Raw genomic sequence first — 8956 nt, 5'->3', positions numbered from 1 at the left:
GACTTATGTCATCTCTCACCCTAATCTTGCCACCCTCAACACCATTGTTAACGAGGAGCTGATCAAAATATCGACTTGGATGACAGCCAATAAACTTACGCTTAACACTGACAAAGCCTACTACATTATGATCGTTAGGTAAGACACATATGCAACAGTTAGGTATCTTTATTTCGAAACGTTTCGCCTACACAGTAGGCTTCTTCAGTCGAGTACAGAAAAGTTGATAGAAGCAGAAGATACTTGAAGACGATGTAATCAGTCCATCACCCTTAAAGTTTTGAGGTGGTCAGTATTTTATACCATTTTAATGTACATTATGATCGGTAGCAGAGCATGAGTTGCGCAAATTAACATTAAGATCGACAACACTCTAATTGCCAGACATAATGAGGGAAAAATTCCTAGGCCTATACCTCGACAACAACCTGAATTTCAGCACCAATATCCAACACAACCAAAAAAGTATCCAAAATGGTTGGGATCCTCTCCAAGATACGATACTACGTGCCGCAAAATGCCCTTCTCACACTATACCACTCATTTATCCATACCTCACCTATGCTATTTGTGCTTGGGGATCAACTGCAGCAACACACCTAAAGCCAATAATAACCCAACAAAAGGCTGCAGTAAGAATAATCACTAAATCCCATCCCTGGCAACACACCCCCCCACTCTTCATAGATCTAAACTTACTCCCTGTTCAGTACATCCACACTTACTACTGTGCAGTCTACATCTACAGGACCTTAAATTCCAATATCAACCTTGACCTAAAACGCTTTCTTGATAGTTGTGACAGAACCCACAGGCATAACACCAGACACAAACATCTCTATGATATTCCCCGTGTCCGACTAAACCTTTACAAAAATTCAATGTATGTCAAAGGCCCTAAAATCTGGAACACCCTACCTGAAAACTCTAGAACTGCAGACACATTCATCACCTTTAAAACTACCATTAGAAAACATCTTATCTCCCTGACACACCCCGTCAACTAATTACACGAATACCACCTGGTGGTTCACACTTACACTCACTCACCCATTTGACCATAAACAGAAATATCAATTTCAATCTTAAAATAATGAATCCTAACTAGTCATAAATTGGCCTGTGATACTCCAATACTGAAACTATGTATTGTGCCAAAACAAAAGCATTCACATTGCTAAACTCACAAACTAGTATTTAGTCACTTAGCCATAATACCAACTTACCTCATAATTTGTAATATTTTAAATTTAAGAATTAATCTAAGTCTGCCCGAAATGCCTAGCCATGCTAGGTGTTCTAGTGGTACCCTCTGTAATTATTATTTTACTACATGTAAACCACACAATAGCCAAATTCTGTGAACTCAGCATTGTAATCCTAATAGAGAATAAACTTTGAATTTCCGGACACTCCGAAAGCAGGGCTCAATTAGGCGTAAGTTTTGGTGGTTCTTAGCAACCCCAAAAACAATGTACTGGGTCAGGTCAAGTTTATATATAAACTGTGGACCGCATCCTTCTTTGCCAGACCTTAGTGGAGTGAGGACGTTTCTTGCTATCCCACTCCTGATCATTAGTGACAATAAATTTTCCCATTTTTCTCCTCGAGACGATTATCCTTTGCCCGAAACGCTGTGCAAAATATGAACTTTCAAATTATTGTGTGTTTGTACCTTAATTTGAAATGAAGTCATTTATATTTGTGGAAAATACTGTATATATTTTCCAGAAATACAGTAGTTATTAAATGTAAATAGATGGCCATACTGTATTTAAAATTTATGTAATCGAAAACGGGAAGCTGCGCCTGCGCAGAAGGGGAGTCGCCATCTTGGTTTTGAATTTTGTACGAACGTTGGTGTAATGGGAAGAATTTTTCGTGCTCTAGAGGTTAAAATTGTGTTGACACCTCTCAAATAGGAGGCAAAATTGGTGGATGTGCATTCCTGCATAAGTTGAGATATCAGACGACTGGACAAGACAGCTCCAGGAACCTCAGATAAGCTCTCTAGATTTGTGTGTAATTCTGGCCAGCATTATTTTCATAGATTTAGTTAGTGAGGTTTTTCTGAGTATGATACAACTTAATATCCAGTCAAATTGGTGAGTGATATTAAGATATATTTTCCTTCTGTTATGTAATTGTGTATATATATAACCATTTATTATTTTTAATATACAGTCCACAAATTTATATATTTACCAGTATTCCTGGTGTTTACCTGGAGTTTACCTGGAGAGAGTTCTGGGGGTCAACGCCCCCGTGGCCCGGTCTGTGACCAGGCCTCCTGGTGGATCAGAGCCTGATCAACCAAGCTGTTACTGCTGGCTGCACGCAAACCAACGTACGAGCCACAGCCCGGCTGGTCAGGAACCGACTTTAGGTGCTTGTCAAGTGCCAGCTTGAAGACTGCCAGGGGTCTGTTGGTGTATGTATATTTCATTTAATTAATAGGTCCAGAGGAACTTGTGGATATGACAGTGGTAGGTATCGAAGGGGGATATTTTTTGCGACCTAGGTGTCCCAAATTCCTACTTGTCTGTGTAACTCTGATAAATAATAATTATCTGTGTTATCATTTACTGTTATGTACATAATGAGTTACATTCATATAAATGCAATTTTCCACATTTAATAAGCTCGTTGGTCCTTCTTGAACCGGAGGTAATTAGTGCTGTCATTAATTAGTTAATTACTTAATAATTATATGTGAAATAACAGAAGGAGGTGGATGTTAAGTTCACAAATTTACTTAATGTGTAGTGGATTATAATTATTGCAATATTAATTTGGATAAGTCAAGTGTGGCTAAAGATTATATTAATGTGTATAAGTGTATGTGTAATTGATAAGCCAAGTGTAGCTTATTAATGTGTATAATATTAATTTGCTATGACAAATTCTGGCAAGGATTTATTAATTTGTATAATATTAAATTTGATGAGCCAGGTTTGAATTAATGTACATTTAAAATTTATATTATACACGTAATTGCTAAGCTCAAGCATCTAGGATTTATTCAAAGGTAAGTTGTATCAGTGTTGTAAGTTGTAATCAGTGTTATTAATTGAGTTGAATTTAATACATTGCATCATGGCTGAAAATGAGGAAATTGATGTAGAAGACAAACATATGGAATATAGAGTAAAGAAAGCATCAATACAGGCTAGAAAAGTTCATGTAACCAAGGCATATAATAAGTGCTTGGAATTAATGAATCAAGAAACTGTGAATACTGATGATTTAAAATTGTATTTAGATGCTTTAGGGAATAGATATGATTCATACAAATTATATTACAACAAATATGAAGGAGATTTGTTAGTAAACTGTGTAGATGAGACTGAAATAGATCTCATGATTAATCAGTATTATGAATTAGAGGAAAAGATTCTTTTTTGTAAAAGGCAGGCCTTGAATAAATTAAAATGTGTAAACCAGGCAGTTAATCAGTCTGCTCCAACAAATAATATGTCTTTGCCAAAACTCCCAGAACTATGTTTACCTGTATTTAATCCTGGTGAAAATTGGAAGGAATTTTGGTCAATTTTTAAAGCAGCTGTGCATGACAGGAGTGACCTAGCCTGTGTAACTAAATTATTTTACCTCAAAGGACAGGTAAGAGGAGATGCTCACATACTCATACAAGCCTTTCCCAATGTAGATGACTCTTACAAGGAAGCAGTTGACTTGTTGAAAGTCACTTATGGTAATATAGAACAAAGTAGGTTGGATCTAGTGAATATCATTGTTAATTTAAAATCTCCAGATCACACTTGCAAAGATTTACAGCAGTTTAGAGTTAAACTGGAGAGCACTCTCAAAACATTAAGTAATAAATATAATCTGAAGGAATCAAACTGGTTATTGAGTGCCATTGTACAGAATAAATTAAACTATAAAACACTTGAATGACTCTCGAACAAATATCACAAGGGTTATTTTGGTCTGGAGGAAATAAGACTAGGTCTACAAGAATTAATTGTGCAGTTGCAGACCAGCCAACCAACTCATTTTAAAGATGCAACACATGATAACTCTGAGGTATCTGTCAAGTTTCACAAAGGGAAAAATTATCCCAATGGTAATAATCAAAATTCATTTCCTAAAAAGAGTTGCATAGGTGCATATCAAGTAGCAGGAACCAGAAATAATGATTCTCCACTAGGTAAGAAGAATAAGTACCCTCCTAACAGTAGCACAGTTAATAGGAAACCAGTCAAAGAAAAGAGAGATTGTCTTTTCTGCAAGGGTACTCATTTTTCTAAGAATTGCAATGCATACAATTCATGGAATGATAAGTTGAAAGACTGGAGGAACTTGACAGATGTATCAGGTGTTTGGGTAATCACAATGTAAAGGATTGTTATGCCAAATTAAATTTCTGTTATCAATGTCACAAAGGAAGACACCATATAGTCATGTGTAAGGGTCTATATGTTAATGTTGATAATAATGATAATGTTGACAATCCTGACACAACAGTGGCTAATGTAAAAATTGCTGCTAATGTTAATAATGATGGTTTTGCTGAATAGCCTTACCTGTGTTACAGGTAAAAATTGATGATAAAAGGCATAAATAAAAAAATGTAAATGCATTATTGGACCAGGGATCCTAGCGTACTTTCATAAAACGTAAATGTCTTGATGGTATGAAAGTACAGATGGGAGATCCCACAACTTTAAAATTATCTGGTTTTCTCTCGGATAAAAGGTCTCAATTGTATGACACTGTTTATGTAACTGTCAGGTTGGGCAATGAGAAAAAACGTGTTAATGCAGTAATTGTAGATAGACTTCCAGAGAAAATATCTACAGTAGGGCTTAGTAAAGCTACAGAAAGACTTTCACATAATGTAAATTTAGCACCTTCTGGTTTAAGTGATGATTCTGTAGGCCCAATAAATATTTTGATAGGTAGTGACTATTATGCCTCCTTTGTAAAGGGTATGGTAAAGAAATGTGGTGTCACCCTTTTGAAGACTGCAGGAGGCCATGTAATGTATGGTAGGATTCCTCGTAATAATAATTCATGACTAGAGGAAACTACAAATACCATAACTGTGTGTCTTACTCATGAAATCGTACCCCAGTATAATTCTTCCACAGAGGATGGTGTTGAGCCAGTGCATAAATTGTGGGAATTAGACACCATTGGAATAAATGTAAATGAAGAAAGTCCAGACGATTCTTTTACTCAGGAGCAATACCTGAGAGATGTAAAATTTGAATCTGGACAATACTGGGTACGACTTCCGTGGAGACTGAACCATCCAGAATTGCCCACTAATTACAGAATGGCATATGGACAATTAAAGGCTCAGCTCCGTGAACTGAGTAAGACACCAGAATTGTTAACTGCCTATGATGATATAATTGCTGAGCAGTTAATTAATAAATTTATAGAAGAGGTACCTCCTGAGCAAGCCAAAATTTATGGTCACTATTTGCCCCATCACGGAGTGAAGAAGGATTCTAAAACCACTCCTCTGAGAATTGTGTTTAATTGTAGTGCCAGGAGTAACAAAAATGTACCTAGTTTAAGTGACTGTTTGATGACAGGTCCGTCACTGACGGAAAAATTAGGAGATATATTATTAAATTTCAGAGTGAAGCATTATGCCTTTACGGCTGACATAAGTAAAGCTTTCCTGAGAGTGGGTTTACAAGAGGCTGACTGGGATTGTACCCGCTTTTTATGGCCTGAGAATCCTATTGACCCACTTAGCCCTCTGAAAACCTTTCGCTTTAGGAGCGTATTATTTGGTGCTACATCCAGTCCGTTCCTACTTCAAGCCACGATAAATGCACACCTTAAACGTACAGGAAGTCCATTGAGTAAAGTAATGAGCAAACAATTTTATGTGGACAATTTCCTGGCTGTGACGTCAACTGAAGAGGAACTATTAATGACTTATGTAGAGGCTAATAAAATAATGCAAAGTGCAAATATACCTCTGAGGGAATGGAATAGTAATTTGTCCAAATTAAAGGACAAAATAAGTAAAGATTACCCTGGAGATGAAGTGCCAAAATGTAGTAATGTGTTGGGATTAACTTGGGATACTGAGAGAGATTTATTAATGTTAAAACCTAATAATTACAGTATGCCCAATAAATTAACTAAGAGAGTCTTGCTTGCTGAAGTTTCCAAATGTTTTGATCCACTAGGTTTAGTGTCACCTCTTACTATAAGAGGAAAATTATTAATACAGGAAGCATGGAAACTTAAATGTGCTTGGGATGAAATTCTACCTGAGGAATTCATTAACAGGTGGGATGAATTAATTGGTGATTATGAGAAAATTTCAATGTTGGAGTTCCCATGCCAGGTGGCCAATCCAAATGGGAAAAATGTACTCCACATTTTTTGTGATGCTTGAAAGTTGGCCTGGTCACAGACCGGGCCACGGGGGCGTTGACCCCCGGAACTCTCTCCAGGTAAACTCCAGGTAATATGGAGCAGTTGCTTACCTTCAGTGTAATAGTGTTATTTCTCTTGTTATGTCTAAGGCTAAAGTGTCTCCAATTAAATCATGTACTTTACCTCAGTTGGAATTAACAGCCATTTATGTAGGTGTCAAATTAGCTAATTAATATAGGAAATAAATTAGCGACACTGTAATTTGGTCTGATAATGAGGTATCCTTACAATGGATTCGTAATGGAAACAGTAAAATTGTGTACATACAAAACAGAGTCGCTGAAATTTATCAGATGCAAAAGAAGTATAATAGTTTTGGTCAGCATATGTTAACATTTAATCATATACCTGGTGAGGAGAATCCAGCTGATTTCTTGTCTCGAGGTTTACCTTATGCTAAATTTGTAAATGCTGTATCATGGTTTAAAGGACCGAGCTGGTTGGTAAATAAAGCTAATTGGCCTGTACAAAAGGTGTATATTGCTCCTGTTGAAATTACTGTGACCACCACTCCAATAGTTTGTCCTTCTTTATCCATTGATATAAATAGGTATTCTTCTTTACCCAAACTGATCAATGTAACAAAGTTGGTGTTTGAATTTCTAAACAAGATAAATATTTCATATAAGTTTTCACATCCTCTTGAATATTGGATAAAGAGGGTACAGGAGGAAATCTATGGAAATGAGATTAAATTGATGATGGAAAGAAAAATTGTGAAAGGTTCTATAATAGAGAAATTGGGGCTGTATTTAGAGAACAATGTAATTAGGTGCAGAGGTAGGTTACAAAATGCTGAATTGGGTGATTATGCTAAACACCCTATCTTACTGCCCAAAACTCATCATCTAACAAATTTGATTGTTCTAAATGCCCATAAAAATGTAATGCATGGTGGGGTACAAGATACCTTAAATTGTATTAGGGAAACTTTCTGGATTCCACAAGGACGGCAAAGTGTAAAAAGGGTGATTAAATCTTGTGTAATATGTCGCCGTGTGGATGCCAGATCCTATATGTACCCTGGTCCTCCACCATTGTCAAATGAGCAATTGGAGTCGTTTAGCAACGAACTCCGCCTGGCCGCAGTGTGGAAAATACTTTATATATTTTCCAGAAATACAGTAGTTATTAAATGTAAATAGATGGCCATACTGTATTTAAAATTTATGTAATCGAAAATGGGAAGCTGCGCCTGTGCAGGAGGGGACTCGCCATCTTGGTTTTGAATTTTGTACGAACGTTGGTGTAATGGGAAGAATTTTTCGTGCTCTAGAGGTTAAAATTGTGTTGACACCTCTCAGATAGGAGGCAAAATTGGTGGATGTGCATTCCTGCATAAGTTGAGATATCAGACGACTGGACAAGACAGCTCCAGGAACCTCAGATAAGCTCTCTAGATTTGTGTGTAATTCTGGCCAGCATTATTTTCATAGATTTAGTTGGTGAGGTTTTTCTGAGTATGATACAACTTAATATCCAGTCAAATTGGTGAGTGATATTAAGATATATTTTCCTTCTGTTATGTAATTGTGTATATATATAACCATTTATTATTTTTAATATACAGTCCACAAATTTATATATTTACCAGTATTCCTGGTGTTTACCTGGAGTTTACCTGGAGAGAGTTCTGGGGGTCAACGCCCCCGTGGCCCAGTCTGTGACCAGGCCTCCTGGTGGATCAGAGCCTGATCAACCAAGCTGTTACTGCTGGCTGCACGCAAACCAACGTACGAGCCACAGCCCGGCTGGTCAGGAACCGACTTTAGGTGCTTGTCAAGTGCCAGCTTGAAGACTGCCAGGGGTCTGTTGGTGTATGTATATTTCATTTAATTAATAGGTCCAGAGCAACTTGTGGATATGACAGTGGTAGGTATCGAAGGGGGACATTTTCTGCGACCTAGGTGTCCCAAATTCCTACTTGTCTATGTAACTCTGATAAATAATAATTATCTTTGTTAACATTTACTGTTATGTACATAATTAGTTACATTCAGATAAATGCAATTTTCCACAATATTATTATCATTCATATTATCCTCCAGCCTGCTGGGCGTCTTGGCTGGAGAAAAGTTATAGCAAGACCGACAATATATGTAAATAAAGATGCAAATGCACACTATAAGACATATTGAGGAAACGTTTCTACGTGAGTGGCTTCAGTCGTAATACAGAGACGCTAGAACAAGTAGATATAGTGCAAGAGGTCAAGTGAACATAGACCAAAAACAACCTGCAATGTCACCCCTGTTTTCGCCTATGTTATAAGACTATTTACACTTGTTCAAGCGTTTTTGTATTAGGAATGAGGAAGCCACTCGTGACGAAACGTTTCCTCAATAAATGTTCTGAAATGTGCGTACTAATGTGCTCTACTCATTTTATCGGGTATCTGGGGAAGCCGGTCACTAACTTGGATGCAGTGTGTGAGTGTGGCTTTGCTGGTGTTGAGGTGGGTTATCCACCTGATGTAAGTGGGAACGCATGTTCTTTTTTTTGTATTTTCGGAGAGAACCCGTGTTTC

Source organism: Cherax quadricarinatus, chromosome 17 (genome assembly GCF_038502225.1).
Source record: "Cherax quadricarinatus isolate ZL_2023a chromosome 17, ASM3850222v1, whole genome shotgun sequence".
In the NCBI taxonomy this organism is placed as follows: domain Eukaryota; kingdom Metazoa; phylum Arthropoda; class Malacostraca; order Decapoda; family Parastacidae; genus Cherax; species Cherax quadricarinatus.
Note: the sequence above shows the minus strand (reverse complement) of the source record.